General features: G+C 42.5%; 1 protein-coding gene across 1 annotated transcript in view; it reads left to right on the top strand.

Annotated features, from left to right (window-relative positions):
• Window positions 1-15,926, top strand: part of TOPORS (topoisomerase I binding, arginine/serine-rich, E3 ubiquitin protein ligase) — a 21,657-nt gene that overhangs the window by 685 nt on the left and 5,046 nt on the right. The gene's annotated exons all lie outside the window — the stretch shown is intronic.

Below are 15,926 nucleotides of genomic sequence, written 5' to 3'. Positions count from 1 at the left end.
AGGGATTACGTTAGAGCAGGTGGTGGGAAGAGGCATGTGTGTGGGTAAAGTCCCAAAACACAAAGAACAACTGTGTGCTAAGTGGATCCAAATTAAGACCCCTGCCAAGTGGTTAGTGCCAGCCAACAATACCAAGTGGGTTTGCTCTCTCGCGGGAATTACACCATGTGTGCTGTTGGATGGGATCACTGAGTCCTCAGAATATTGTGTCCAGGTAGCTGTAGTCCCTAAGATCTTTTATCACTCTGAAGACTTTATCTATGACTCAGTGATTACCCCAGAGCATCATCTGTCAAAACAAGAGCTCTTTACAGCACTAACAATAGGTACTTTAATGATCTTAGGAGGAGCGGGAGCAGGTACAGGAGTGGCATCTTTAGTTCGACAGGACAAAGAATTTAGTGCCTTGAGGATGGCAGTAGATGAGGATCTGGCTAGAATTGAACAATCAATCAGTGCCTTGGAACAATCACTCAGGTCACTGTCTGAAGTAGTATTGCAAAACAGAAGAGGGTTAGACTTAATGTTTTTACAGCAAGGAGGAGTATGTGCTGCACCGCAGGAGGAATGTTGTGTGTATGTGGATCACACCAGAATAGTGAGGGACACAATGGCCAAATTACGGGAGGGACTGGAAAAATGAAGAAGGGAACAAGAGGCACAACAAAGCTCGTTTTCATCATGGTTTAACCACTGACCATGGCTAACCACCCTGATATCTACCCTGACAGGGCCGATCATAACGATCGTGACAGTTTTGATTTTTGGACCCTGTATATTGAACAGGCTTGTGTCGTGTGTCAAAAGCCGGCTGGAGAAGGTGAACATTATGGTGGTAAAACACCAACAATTGCTTTAAGAATGTTTTTGCTCAGTTTTTTGTTCAACTATCCTCAGCCCTATCCTGTTACCCTCTAACTACCTCTTATTTAACGTGCCTTATATTTCCTATTTAATTTTAAGAGATACACTAATGCTGCTATAAAACCTAATGCTGCTATAAAACATAAGATAAGGTTAAGATATGTCCAGTAAGTAATGCTGCTATGAAACATAGATCAGGGTTAAGATACATTTAGTAAGTTTTAAGTCTTAAGATTTTTATACATGAATTTTTTAGGGTAGTTATATTTTAGGCAATTTAATTAGGCATAGGGAGGGGGGAAATGTGGGAAAATGCAGCCTGTGGGAAAAATGTAGCCAGGGACTGGTGGCCGGAAGATATCGCGTTGTACGGAAAGATAGGGCCCCCTCCCCCCTAGATAGCCAATAGGGCTTAGTATATGAAGTAAGCAGACGGAAGTGACGCTGCTAACTCAGAGTACAATCCAGGGTATAAAAAGCTGTATTGTGCACTAATAAACGCCATTTTGCCATCCACCACATTGGTGTCTGTGTGCTGATGGTCCCAGACGGCCAAGAGGGGTCGCTGTGCCGTTCCTGGACCAGGTTGCCAAACCTTTAGAAGGCAACAATCATTCATTAGTGTTTTAATTAAAGCTGTGTAGTCTAGTTTTCAATCCAGCCAAGTCTCTCTCTTTTTATCTCTCTCCTTCCCTACCTGGGAGGGGATCGAGAGCATTGTTGTTGGACCTGAGTCAAATGGTGACAGGTGGGTGCTGTGTGCTTTCTGTTAGCTGAGATGTGTACCTGGTGGCTCAGTTTTGTTTGAAAAGACTTGTGTTTAAAGAAGTCTGTAATTTCTGCAAAAATGTATAGTTACTATATCATTCCTGAAATTCCTTGTGTCCTACAGGTGTAACATATTTCAAGGTTTTGCAGGCATAAGGAAACAACATTTGACCTCTTAGATGAATCAGCTTCTATGTTTTCAGAGGAACTACAAGTTTTTTAGATCAATACAGTGTTAACTTGGTGCCATTACAAGCCCACATGGTACCTTCAGAGCTTCTCTGAAATCAGAATATTGCTGATTTCATACTTTGATTTCTAGTTAATAAAAAGCTGCATATGCCCTCTAGGAGATAAGATTGGAAAGGAAAGACTGGAATGGGCAACACAGGGAAGATAGTCAGCAATGCCTGAATTCCAGGAAACAGAAACTGACCTGGGAAAATGTCTTTTCAATCACTTAGTAGGTAGAGTTGCCCACTGATAACCCCCAAGGCCAAAATGAGACATTAGATTAAGCCTGTCAGGCATGTGGGATGGCACAACCTGGCTGATTCAATGAGTTGTTTCAATAGGTATTATAGCTGATGTGAATTAATCTCTTCACTGCATGCCTGGATCTCATTGTTAGAAGTATGTTGCCTGGTCCGGCAGATGGTGCAGCCTGAAAGATCAGCTCAGCAAGCAAAAAAGCATATTTTCTTAGGCAGAAATGTGGTTCTCATCTATTCATTCTTTCTCTAAATTATTAGGGTATTAGTGGGTGCTGCCTACTCTTCCCAGACAAAAAGAGCTATCGCACCTGTTAGGCCCACTACCAGTCCTTTTAGTGACAACTCTCTCTGGAAAATGATGCAGGCTAGCTATCAGGTACTGAACAAAACTAACCCAAATTTTACAGAGCATTGTTGGCTGTGCTATGGCGTAAAACCACCCTTCTATGAGGCTGTGGGAATCAGCAACACACCCACACTTGAGAACAATGCAAATCCGGCTCAGTGTAATTGGGACACAGAAAAGCTAGGGATTACGTTAGAGCAGGTGGTGGGAAGAGGCATGTGTGTGGGTAAAGTCCCAAAACACAAAGAACAACTGTGTGCCAAGTGGATCCAAATTAAGACCCCTGCCAAGTGGTTAGTGCCAGCCAACAATACCAAGTGGGTTTGCTCTCTTGCAGGAATTACACCATGTGTGCCATTGGACGGGATCAAAGAGTCCTCAGAATATTGTGTCCAGGTAACCATAGTCGCTAAGATCTTTTATCACTCTGAAGACTTTGTCTATGACTCAGTGATTATCCCAGAGCATCATCTGTCAAGACGAGAGCTTTTTACAGCACTAACATTAGGTACTTTAATGATCTTAGGAGGAGCGGGAGCAGGTACAGGAGTGGCATCTTTAGTTCGACAGGACAAAGAATTTAGTGCCTTGAGGATGGCAGTAGATGAGGATCTGGCTAGAATTGAACAATCAATCAGTGCCTTGGAACAATCACTCAGGTCACTGTCTGAAGTAGTATTGCAAAACAGAAGAGGGTTAGACTTAATGTTTTTACAGCAAGGAGGAGTATGTGCTGCACCGCAGGAGGAATGTTGTGTGTATGTGGATCACACCAGAATAGTGAGGGACACAATGGCCAAATTACGGGAGGGACTGGAAAAATGAAGAAGGGAACAAGAGGCACAACAAAGCTCGTTTTCATCATGGTTTAACCACTGACCATGGCTAACCACCCTGATATCTACCCTGACAGGGCCGATCATAACGATCGTGACAGTTTTGATTTTTGGACCCTGTATATTGAACAGGCTTGTGTCGTGTGTCAAAAGCCGGCTGGAGAAGGTGAACATTATGGTGGTAAAACACCAACAATTGCTTTAAGAATGTTTTTGCTCAGTTTTTTGTTCAACTATCCTCAGCCCTATCCTGTTACCCTCTAACTACCTCTTATTTAACGTGCCTTATATTTCCTATTTAATTTTAAGAGATACACTAATGCTGCTATAAAACCTAATGCTGCTATAAAACATAAGATAAGGTTAAGATATGTCCAGTAAGTAATGCTGCTATGAAACATAGATCAGGGTTAAGATACATTTAGTAAGTTTTAAGTCTTAAGATTTTTATACATGAATTTTTTAGGGTAGTTATATTTTAGGCAATTTAATTAGGCATAGGGAGGGGGGAAATGTAGGAAAATGCAGCCTGTGGGAAAAATGTAGCCAGGGACTGGTGGCCGGAAGATATCGCGTTGTACGGAAAGATAGGGCCCCCTCCCCCCTAGATAGCCAATAGGGCTTAGTATATGAAGTAAGCAGACGGAAGTGACGCTGCTAACTCAGAGTACAATCCAGGGTATAAAAAGCTGTATTGTGCACTAATAAACGCCATTTTGCCATCCACCACATTGGTGTCTGTGTGCTGATGGTCCCAGACGGCCAAGAGGGGTCGCTGTGCCGTTCCTGGACCAGGTTGCCAAACCTTTAGAAGGCAACAATCATTCATTAGTGTTTTAATTAAAGCTGTGTAGTCTAGTTTTCAATCCAGCCAAGTCTCTCTCTTTTTATCTCTCTCCTTCCCTACCTGGGAGGGGATCGAGAGCATTGTTGTTGGACCTGAGTCAAATGGTGACAGGTGGGTGCTGTGTGCTTTCTGTTAGCTGAGATGTGTACCTGGTGGCTCAGTTTTGTTTGAAAAGACTTGTGTTTAAAGAAGTCTGTAATTTCTGCAAAAATGTATAGTTACTATATCATTCCTGAAATTCCTTGTGTCCTACAGGTGTAACATATTTCAAGGTTTTGCAGGCATAAGGAAACAACATTTGACCTCTTAGATGAATCAGCTTCTATGTTTTCAGAGGAACTACAAGTTTTTTAGATCAATACAGTGTTAACTTGGTGCCATTACAAGCCCACATGGTACCTTCAGAGCTTCTCTGAAATCAGAATATTGCTGATTTCATACTTTGATTTCTAGTTAATAAAAAGCTGCATATGCCCTCTAGGAGATAAGATTGGAAAGGAAAGACTGGAATGGGCAACACAGGGAAGATAGTCAGCAATGCCTGAATTCCAGGAAACAGAAACTGACCTGGGAAAATGTCTTTTCAATCACTTAGTAGGTAGAGTTGCCCACTGATAACCCCCAAGGCCAAAATGAGACATTAGATTAAGCCTGTCAGGCATGTGGGATGGCACAACCTGGCTGATTCAATGAGTTGTTTCAATAGGTATTATAGCTGATGTGAATTAATCTCTTCACTGCATGCCTGGATCTCATTGTTAGAAGTATGTTGCCTGGTCCGGCAGATGGTGCAGCCTGAAAGATCAGCTCAGCAAGCAAAAAAGCATATTTTCTTAGGCAGAAATGTGGTTCTCATCTATTCATTCTTTCTCTAAATTATTAGGGTATTAGTGGGTGCTGCCTACTCTTCCCAGACAAAAAAAACCCAAATTTTGTTACAGTGTTGGTCTTCTCTTGGTGAAGAACAAGGCAGAAAAACCTACCTCGTGGAGTTTGCCCATCTCCCGTGTCCTCACAAGTTTTATTTAGAGCTATACAATTCACATGCCAGCTGTCCTGTGTGAATGGTTAGTGGCAAATGCATGTCAGCCCACACAAGCACTCCTGATATTTTCTTCTTATGCTGGTTCTGACCTCAAAAAAGGCACCTCTCATGTGCACAGGAGGATTTGGGAGTGGAGAGCGCCACAATCAGTGTTGGGAAGGTGAGGTGTGGGATGAGACCACAAAGCAAAGGACATGCCTTTTTGTTCAGCTTACAGTCTGCTTACTGTAGTATGGGCAGACCCTGTTGAAAGAGTAGGAAAAACAAAGAGATTGACTTTTGCACTGTCAGTTCAGGCTCTGTTCAGGAAACGATATATTTTACAAAATACAGTTTTGTACATACTTAACCATATCTGGCCTGGTTAGTGCTAAAAAATACCTTCTTGATTCTTTGTTACCTTTTTTCTAATTGTAAACTAAGTGATGAGTTTGTCTTTGAACAATTAAGCTCGTCTGATAATTCTGCAGCATTTAGTCAGCTCTGTGGCCAGTTGCCATTTTTCAAGGTCGACAGGAGGATATGAAGGACATTGATGCATAACTCTTAGGATCAGGCACCCGAAGCAAGTCAAGAAGGCAAATCAGAGGGCTAAGTTGCTGACTGTACTTCATACATTAAAAATTCTCCTCAAAAAATAAACAGGCATTAGACATTAACAGGAAAAGTGTTGGTACTCTCACACCATACACAGGTTAAATTTTATGTTGGTCTCTTCCTCTTCACATACTCTGTTTCATAAAGGCCATTGTTTAAGGTTAATTAGAATAGTTTCATGCATCTTGAAAGCCATGGATAAATGAAGAGGAGCATGCAGATGAGATGCTCTGGAGAACCTCCCTTTCTACTTCTGGCTTGGAGGTTGCCCCATCCAGGTGACATCTCTCTGCCTAGTGTTACTTGTGAAAAATTCATTAATACAGATCACTTTTTTGTTAAAAACTTTTGTCTCAGAAGACATAAAATGTCTGCACTGAACCTGCACAAGGAGAAATCCATGATCTTTGTCTGTCACAATACAATCTTCTTGCCTTGCAGCTTCTGCATGTGCAATGTTGGGTAGTTTCAGAGGAAAAAGTATAGGTGATGTCCCAAACTCAGACAGTGGTCAACAGATAATTTGTAAAACTACTTAAACTGAAACCACTGATAAACTTTAGAGTTGGCATTGCTCTGGTGTAGCCAGATCCCCTTATAACTTCTGCTCTTGTATGTCCGTATTCTCATGCAGGCTTAAATGCACTGAAGATTTATGTCTGGTTCACATTTTTAAGGCACTCCCAAGAAATTATAGAGGAAAGCAGTAATTATTTGAGCCACCTGCCATAAGCCAGCCAAGGCTGTCACATGGGTGAAGCCGAGGAAACTAGACCATCCAGAAAAAAATAGGTGTCCTGAGTTATGGAGGTAAACCTAACTGGCTAATTTAAGCTAGATACCTAAGTTTTTGGTGGCTTGTGTTATGAGACAGGAGGCTGGTCTTGACACTCATTTGTTGGTTTCATACCAGAGTAATTAACTTATTCATGCAGGGGTGAGAGGAGAAGAAGGTATTTAAAGAGTTAGAGATTTGTAAACATGGAATGTAATATGGATGCTATATTGTAGCTTTTAATAATCATTTTAGTTCTCTGTGTTGCTTGAATGCTTCATTTAAGACTTTTAATAGCAGTAAAAGACAGTATTGCTGTTCTTGAGTGTGAGGCTAAATATGGTGACTCTAGAGTAAGAGTTTGTGGTCTCTGTCTTTCTTACTGGCATTGGAAAGCTTTTATTATACTATTTTCAAAGGAAGATGGTGTGGATTCAGCAAAAGCCTGACTTCAATTTTAGTTTTTAAATTTGAATTTGTGGCAAGATGTGCTTAAACTTGTTATAATTGAAGCAAAGAAAGGAACTTTTTTCTCCTAAAAGAGAAAAGGTTTTCAAGGTGTGATGTTGTATATGCTGAGCTAATCATGTCAGGAAAAAGAGTCAAACTTTATCTGGTTGAGGTGGCCTCATTTTCCAAGTGGTAGGTGGTTTCAGAAGTCTCTACTTGTGCACTTTGTCCCCTAGCAGAGACAGGGAAATTTAATTGCTAATTTAATGCTGACAGTTCTCTACATTCATATGCATACCATCAGTCTTAATACTTCTTTGTTTGGGCCATTCACACAACATTAGCAGGGAAAGACGTTTATTCTAGTGAAAAATGTGGTTGTGAAAATGTAAATTACCAGCAGGCTGCAGGCATAGCTTGATTCTCTTCTAAAACTAATTGTAACTCACTTTTGCTTAGAGCTTGACATCCATTTAATTCAGCACTGAAGTTTTAAACAAGTTCCTAAAGTGTCACTTACAGTTGGATTATCTGACTTAAAAAAACAACATAGGTGAGCTATGTTTAACCCAAAAGAAGCAATAAAATAACATATGCTTATAACCAATAATAGAGAAATTCTACTAAACTGTTTCTAAAGTTCCTTCCCAAACTAGAAGTATGCATTTGCTGAATAAGTACTGGAAACTCTTTTCCTGGAAGGAGCCAGTTAGTATTTATTATCAACAGTAATGTGGCTGAGAGAAGTATTTTGGCCAATAACAGACTACAGTATGAGCAAAGTAGTTTTGAGATGTAGTTAAGTATCTTCCTGTGGGATACAGACTTCCTAATCTGAATTTATCTAAAGAAAAATTGACAGAGCAATCAATGTATTTTACTGACAAGCTGTGGGTGAATCTTGCACAGAAAACACAACCAAGAGTTTATATCAAGTTCTACTGAGATCTGTGTTTAGAAAGTGTTTTTTCTGAGCATTTACTATATAGAGAAAATTGAAAATTATTATCCATTCAAATGAAGAGCTAGTGATCTGAAATGCAACCACCTCATGAAGCGTATTAAATTACATATTTGTACATAGAATTTGTGCTAATATACATTAATATATCCTGCTCCATCTGAAAAAATGAAATTGTTTCTGAATTCTCAACTCTGTGCTAATGTTTGTTGTAAAAAAGTTCTTTTTATCCAGAAACAAAATTCCCTTGGCAGCATTTTTTTTCCCCCTTGCTGGAAGGAAGAATTAATGGACCATTCAGAAGGAAACAATCTCTGTGAGCAAAGATGCAAATCCATCATCTATGAGTGGCTGATGTCCTGGCACGCTCATTTGTGCTGGGCTGCCTAGGGGGATGGAAGAATAGCCCTCTGCTGACCTGCTTCACCCTGAGGAAGGCAGTTTGCCATTGCCTGCCCAGTGTTGTCTCCCCTCCTGTCCTACCTCTCAGACCAGGATTGACCCTCTGTCCATCTTGCTCTCCAGTGTACTACAGGCTCAGAGTGAAAGGCAAGGAATATTTTAGAGGAAAAACTCCCTGTGGGCAGAGAGAACACCGGGAGAGACAAAGGACTGACAGAAATGTCATGTTATTACATGGCTATAATAACTCCCTAGGATTGACATACAAGAGAACAAATATTTGCAAGAGAAAAAATTTGCTCCTTTCTCCGTGAAGTGTAGGTGAGCTGTCTGTGGTAAAAGAAATTTGCACAAGTTCTTGAGGAAAAAGAAGAATTTGTCAGTGGTTGTGAGAAAATGGTTACATTGCTCTTGGGACAGCAGGATGACTTTCCTGCTACAGATTGCTGGTTTAGGAGCAAAATCTACATATGCTGTCATAAACTGACCCTGCCCTGCTCCATTTGTAGCCCACCAATCCCATCAGCTGTTGCAGTTGCAGTAAAGATTTAGAAGGTTTTAGTCAAAAGTATATGTTAGCTGTTTTTTTAAAAGGCTCTTTAAAACCCTCTCTGGCCTGGAAAGATGCTCTGGCATGGGGCCCTTGGGAAGACTGCTGTCAGCTGATAGCTCCCAGCTTGCTTGTGAGCACAGCCAACTCTCTCCTCAGCTACTGCTCAGGGAAACAAGTACAATGGTATTTCCCTTCACTTCTTTTGGCAGCACTTCTACATAAGGCTGTAGACTCTATAGGATGTATGCTGTCTTACACTCTCACAAAAATTTGGCTCTCTTAGTGTTACAATTACTCAATGCCCCCAACACAAGAGTGCTGATGGACTTCCTTGAAGTCATTACCTCCACTGTGCTTTGGATCAAGGCCCAGTTGAACTACAATTGTTTGAGGAGGGGTTTATTATGAAACTGACTCCTTTAACACTAGACCAAATCCCCGAGTTCGTTACTGAGGCAAAATCCTCCTGGTTGCAGTCAATAAAATCTGTAGCCTGTGGCTGGATGCTGTATTTCTGAAGCAAAACATAATAGTTTAACTGACTGCCTTTTGAATAGGTTCTAGTAGGTGCCATCAGCACAGAGATGGAAACAAGGGATGAAATGTTAACACTGTTTTGTTCTGTCGAGGTAAAATACTCCAAAGCTTTTCTCTGTGGGGAGGAGAGCTCAGCATTACCAAGCAGAGGCTGTTGAAGTCATGCACCTTCTTCATTTAGTTGGCGGATGGATGATAATGGACAAAAGCATTCAGCTACAAGTTTCACACAGTGTTGTCCACAAGCCTGTGGAATACAAATACTGTAAAAAAGCATTTTGAAGTGAGCAGAGCCCAGCTGTCAGGGCCTTGGGTCCCACTGCTACATGCAGGACTGTGCACTGGAGTGCATTGGAGCCCTTCAGGGAGAGAGGAAGTACATGGGCAGATGTCGTTCATACCTGTGGTCTGATCCTGCAAACAAGGTATGGCACATGAATGTAAGATAACCAAGTAGAGGGTACCACAAAGTGATACACAAATGTTGATAAATAAATAGCAGTCCTGCAAGGATTTTAGTCTGGAGCTGGAATTTACTCTCCTAGGGCAAGTGTCCTTTTCAATTCCTTCCTCTTTTCTTCTGCTACAGATTTCTCCTTGCATTAGGCATTTTTGCCTGCTGCAAAAGGTATTGTCCACCCACAGTTACATCTGAAAAAGACAGTAGGGAAGACAAAGCATATTATCCTGTGCTTGACAGCCTCTGAAGAAATGTGGAGAAGCTGATGAAAAATGGTAATGTGTGATCATCAAGCTGCATAGCTAGAAAATTATTTCAGTAATTTCAGTTGAAATCTTTTTTCCTTTTGGGCTCTATTGCTGGCACTGAGTCTTTAGTTCATGATACAATACATACTTAGTCTTAATTACATTTAATCACTTCATTATTTTCATAATTTTGATTCCTTTGCTATTTGAATCTGCACAAGGATAGAGTTAAAGTATCATTTGGAATAGAGGACTAGGAAAATAACTACAAAAAAACTATTATGTTGGGTAAAATATATTGTTGTTTGGACTGTAATCAGTAACATCCCAAAGTGTGAAGCAAGTAAATGCCATCTCTATCTGCTGACAATGTTGTGCTCTCAGCTGCTGTTATAATTTCTAAATAATCCTCATCTAAGTGGAAGATAATTCCTACTGCTTTTCCTTGGAGTGGCTGTTGCCCTCCCATTCTTCAGTGTGACGTGTGCCATGGAGGAAGGAACTAGAAGAACTTACTGCATATCTTGCCAGGTTGAAAAGTGACTTTCAAAGCACTCCTGTGTAGTCACAAAGCTGTATCTAGTTAAGATTATTGTGACATTATTGTTAGAAGTCGCTGCAGTAACAACTTGCCAAATCAACCGCTAAAAGGAAACCAGACTCACTGAGCCAGAGTAAAATTCATTAAAGGCTGCTTGAGGCAACACACAGTCTTTGAAGGTCTTTATCTTTTTAGCCATACTTCTATGCCAGTATCTGTGGCAGGGCCCTCCACCTTTTTTATCTCATTTGAATGCAAATAGCTATTTAAAAAACTGCAACTTCCTTTTAGTGACAAGCGGTGGTGTGTCACTGTTAAATCGGACAAGTTACTGACAGGCAGAAACATGAATAAGAAAGGAAATGCTTTTTTACTATTAAGGAAAGGGATATGTTCCTGCTTTGGGAACTCTGCTGTCGGGAGTTTCTGGCTGTTGCTTTCCCCCATGAATTCTGAGTACCTCTTTGGCGGTTGTTGGTATCAAGGCTTAAGTTTCAGAGAGGGTAAACCATTTTTTTCTTCAGGTGACAAAAAACAAGGAAGTCCAAACCTGATTCCTGTAATCAGAGGACCCACAATTAGAGCCCACCGTGCAAAACAGGAGCAGTAGCTTGCCTGTGCCTCAGAGCATGAGCCAACACTGCCGTCTAGCTTCTGCAAAGGTTTTGTGTGTTTTTGCTTCACTGCAGTTGTTCACATTCATGCGTTACAGAGCTTTGTCAAGCCTCTGATGGTGAGTCGAGGTCCTGTAGCATTGACTTCTGCTCAGATACGCATCCCTTTCCCCAGCAACGTTTGAAGTGGTCACAGCAGTGGAGGAGTGATGGCAGCTGGCTGCAGCAAACAGCAGAGGAGGCCCTGAAATGGCAATCCAGCAAGAAAACTCCTAGCCTGTATTTGGAGATAGGGAACTGAGACCTGTCTATCCAAACTCTCACAGGATTTTTGGCAGTGCTATGATTTGAGACAAATGGGTCTTAGGTTCAGTGTTCCTAATCACAAAGCCTGGTAATGTGCTTGGACAGGGTCCTCTGGCATGTCACTCTCCTTTGAGCTTAGTGCTGTCTTTTGCTTTCCTGTGTCTCTCTTTTACCCTTACCTGTCTGTGTCTCATACTAAACATCCATCTTTTGTCCTCCTTAACCACAGAATCTGTAGCTTTTGATTCTTGGTCTGTGGTGACCTGGGAGCAGCTTGTATGCTGAAGTACTGTCTTTAGTTTGTATATAAAACATCTGGTCACAATGAGGATTTTGAAATATTGTTAGGTTTCCGTTTACCATGAACTTACATGTATTTACCAAAATCTGTATTTATACAGCCTTTAATCTATATTTATACAGCTTTTAGGTTACAGGTGGCATTGCATAAAAAATACAGAAAACAGGTAAAAGCATGTAGTTATTTCTAAGCAGGCAGGGGGCTCTACTGAACTTTTAGTTTGAATTTAAGTAATTCCTCTATTTTCAAACAGCATGTACTGCAGAAATGAAGAAATTATGTGGCAGCTTCCTTGCTCGTGTAATGCTAGGAGAAATTGATTATCATTGGTATGTTAAACTGAGCTAAATCCAAATTTAGCCCAGTTGCTTGGCTGATTTTGTTTTGATGATTTTGTTTCTGACAGTTTCCAATAGCCTTCATTAAATAACTCAGCTACATTAGCTATCGTTGCATATTCTTATCAACCTTATAATTAACATGTATCTATGGGTACTACCTCATGATAATGAGGCAAGGTTGTATTTGAAATCTTTTTTATCTGTTGAAGCAGCTGTTAATGTGGCTGCATACCTGGTTGAATCAATTAATCATTTCATTAAACAAAGCTCCTCTTAGCTAAGCTAATCAAAAGCATGCTGATCACAATTTTTTCCAAACAATGCCCCGAAACCCAAACAAACAAAACACTTCAAGACTAATAAACCAGCCTTGCTCTAATAAAAAAAAAAGCCATGCCTTATTAAAAAGGATTAAAAAAAAAAAAAAAAAAGATCTGAGGGGCATATCATCAGCCTTATGAATATATTACTTTTGGGCTAATTGCACTGGCCAAACAGCCATCTCTGGTGATCTCATCTACAAGATTAATGCTGCCTAAACATAGTTATTTGCTGTACCACGTTGAATGTGACATGAAACACATGCTTTCTGCTCTTCACTGCATCTTTGTGGTCAAGGAGAGGATGATGGATGCTGAGTGCTGCATTCAAACCCTTCTCACAACATCCTAGAAGCAAGCTGAGGAGGTTTATGTGTGCTTCCTGACTTCCATGAGCAAGCACATAAGCACAACAGAGAGTTTGATAGGGAAGGGGAGGTGGAACATACAACGTATGTAAGTCAGCAGCTTCAGAGACAGATTCTTCAGAGGGAGGTAGCTCGGTGTATTGGGAAATGAGACAACTGGCATCAAAACTACAAAGGAAGTACATTTTTAATACTGCTATCAACGATACACTGAGCTTGTATTCCCTTATTTCTTGTGACTGGATATCTACTAGAGATCTTAAATTACTTTCAATTCATGTCTCAGGAGCTTGATTCCAGACAGGGATCCTTATGGCCCCGTCTTCAAGACAATGCACAGCTTCTGGGCAGAAGAATCGGAGTGAAGATTTAGTTCAATGTGGAAAACTGAGCTGAATCTAGACCTCATGTTTTGGAATTCCTCTGGTTTTCTGTAGGTCTCCAGTGCATGTTTTACGATTTTAGTAGCACAAGGCAGAGATTTTCTCAGTTTCAGGTCCTTGGGATGCACATAATTTTAATTCTTGCTTTCCTGAAAGAGCTGCTGCAATTGGAAAAGTAGCACAAGGGTGAGCTCCAGACAGAAGCTGCAAGCTGTGTCCTCTCCACTAGAATCGAAGGAGGTATTTCCCAAACTCTGTGGAGGTCTTTGATCCGACTTCCATGTTACCTGCGAGAAAAAAGTTGCCTCTTGCTGCTGCCACCATCCTGACAAGGCTTCAGGCAGACACCAGGATGTGGAGTTGAGAATGTTTCTTAGACCCTTGACATTGTCTTTGGCATGGTGCTGTGACAGCAAGAGAGAAGAGGGAGAGTGGCAAGGGTAGGGCAGGGAAGAGAAGAAAAAGCTCTTGAGACTCTCAGTTCACTTAATACATCTGCAGAAACATCACATGATTTTCTCAGTTAGCGAAGGGCCATGCCAGAAAAAGATCATCTGCCTCTTTGCTGTTGCAGTGTGTAGTCCTGGTCAGCAGCAGCGACATTTTCAGATGTTTAATCTCTGTTGGGAGCAGCTCTAAGTTCTTCCTTGAGCTTCCAGTGATGAGAGACAACGGGCAGCTCTCCGTTCTCTGGAGGCTTTTGGAGAGGCAGCCCTGAACACAGTGGCAGCACCAGACCCCAAGGGAAGGAGGGAGATGCAACCCCAGGTGCTGCTTCCCAGCAGCCCTGCACAGCTCCAGCTCCCAGGACTGGCAACCAGTTTGAAGCAATGCTGGAGTGTATTTTCACATCTCGTGGCAGCTTCTGGGTCAACCAGTGTCATGATGAACACTTGCTACCCAAAAGGAACAAAGTCAAGAGAGGGCGATTCTCATTATGGTAGCTGCAAAATGGCATTTGGAACGTTTGCAGCAGAGTGGAAGAACCCAAAACCCTGCTGTGATAGACATGTGCCCACCTATACCCACAGCTGCATGCTGGTGATGTGCACCTGAATGGAAATTGCAGAAGTTAACAGTGGGAGGCCACAGCCTTGAGCAGGCTGGTGGTCAGAGGGTTTCCAACACTGCCAGCCAGGTCACTCCTGCTTCTGGACCTGTGCTGCTGGAGGTGCCCAGCTGGGCACAGGAGGAGGAGGACCACTGCACCTGGCAACTGCTGGAGCAGCAGCACAATGAGGTGAACAGTGCATCAAAACCGAGCTTGTGCTGCCTGGACAGCAAAGGATCACCTGGCCACTCAGCTTTGGCTCAGAGTCAGTGGAGATGCAGAGACCCCCTCTGTCAGCATAGGAACGCTCCTGGGGCACTGCCAGGGTCTGTGACAATGCTCAGGTATTTGCACAATGATATAGTTAAGATGGGAGATGCTAAAAACACAAAGGGATTGAATAGCCTTAGCCTCTGCTGACCTCCATCCCTGGAGAAGCTGCCACTGCCATGCCCCAGGCCATCATTTTTGATGGCAAGGCAACCCAGAGAGGGCTGAGGGCTGCCCTCCAGGAGTGCTGCAGGTCCCACCATCCCTTGGGCACTACTGGTGCTGTAAGTGCTGTTCAGGGGAACATGAGGCCATGGCCCCTCCATGCTCACAAACCCTCAAGAGCTCCTGGTGGGAAGAACTCCTGCTGCTGCTGACCACAGGACCCTGGAAGACATGACAGCCCAAGAAGCAGGGTCAGGCTCCCCAGAGGAAGGCTTTTCCCCACCTTCAAGAGGTCTGTGGGTTGAATGTGCTGCTGGTCTGTGCAGGGTGTGGGAGGAGTCACAAGACTTCTGCTCTTCCTAGATGTGTAGAAAACCAGTACCACAAACCAGATCCATTTAAGTTCCAGAATTGCTTCAACTCCTAAACTAAAATCCCTCTGGGAAAAGCCTCAGGCACCTTCCATTTTCCCATGCTGCTGACTTGTGGGGTTTCAGAGGTGCACTCTCAAACGGTATCCCACCTGGCCCAAGAGTCAACACAAACACACAGCACTGAGGAGGTCCACCAAGTTGGACCATCCTGGATATGGAATCTACTGACTGCACCAATGATAGGAGACAGTAGGGGTCCTGATGTCAGCAAACAGTGCAGGTCACAATGAGGATCTAAGGTCCAGCTGCTGTGACAGGACTGGCAAGTGTGCCCCCTGTGCAGCCACTGAGGGAGCCAGGGCAAGCAGAGCAAGTTCAAGTTCTAGTCCCAACGCAAAGCAGGACTGCAGGTCACAGCCCATGTGCCTGGCAGAGGCAAACACTTTCCCCACACATCAGAAAAAATACATACACTAGTACAGATCAGTAAGGAAAACTCTTTTTATCTTTCCTAATAACTGTTTATGCTTTAATTACCTTGTCTTTCCTAAGAGCTATGTATGCTTTATTTTCCCAGCCGACCACAGGGCTCCTCCAGCCTTCCGGCAGATCCCTCCGTGCCCTTGAAGACAACGCCGAGCTCCTGGAGGTGGCCTAGGGCAGCCTTGGAGCAAAAAGGCCGCTCTCCAGCTGCCGCTGGGCAATCACT

The sequence above is a fragment of the Chaetura pelagica genome, unplaced genomic scaffold (assembly GCF_000747805.2).
Source record: "Chaetura pelagica isolate M959 unplaced genomic scaffold, ChaPel_1.0 scaffold391, whole genome shotgun sequence".
NCBI lineage: Eukaryota > Metazoa > Chordata > Aves > Apodiformes > Apodidae > Chaetura > Chaetura pelagica.
The sequence above is the reverse complement of the archived record's forward strand: the minus strand, read 5'-3'. Positions and strand labels throughout refer to the sequence as shown.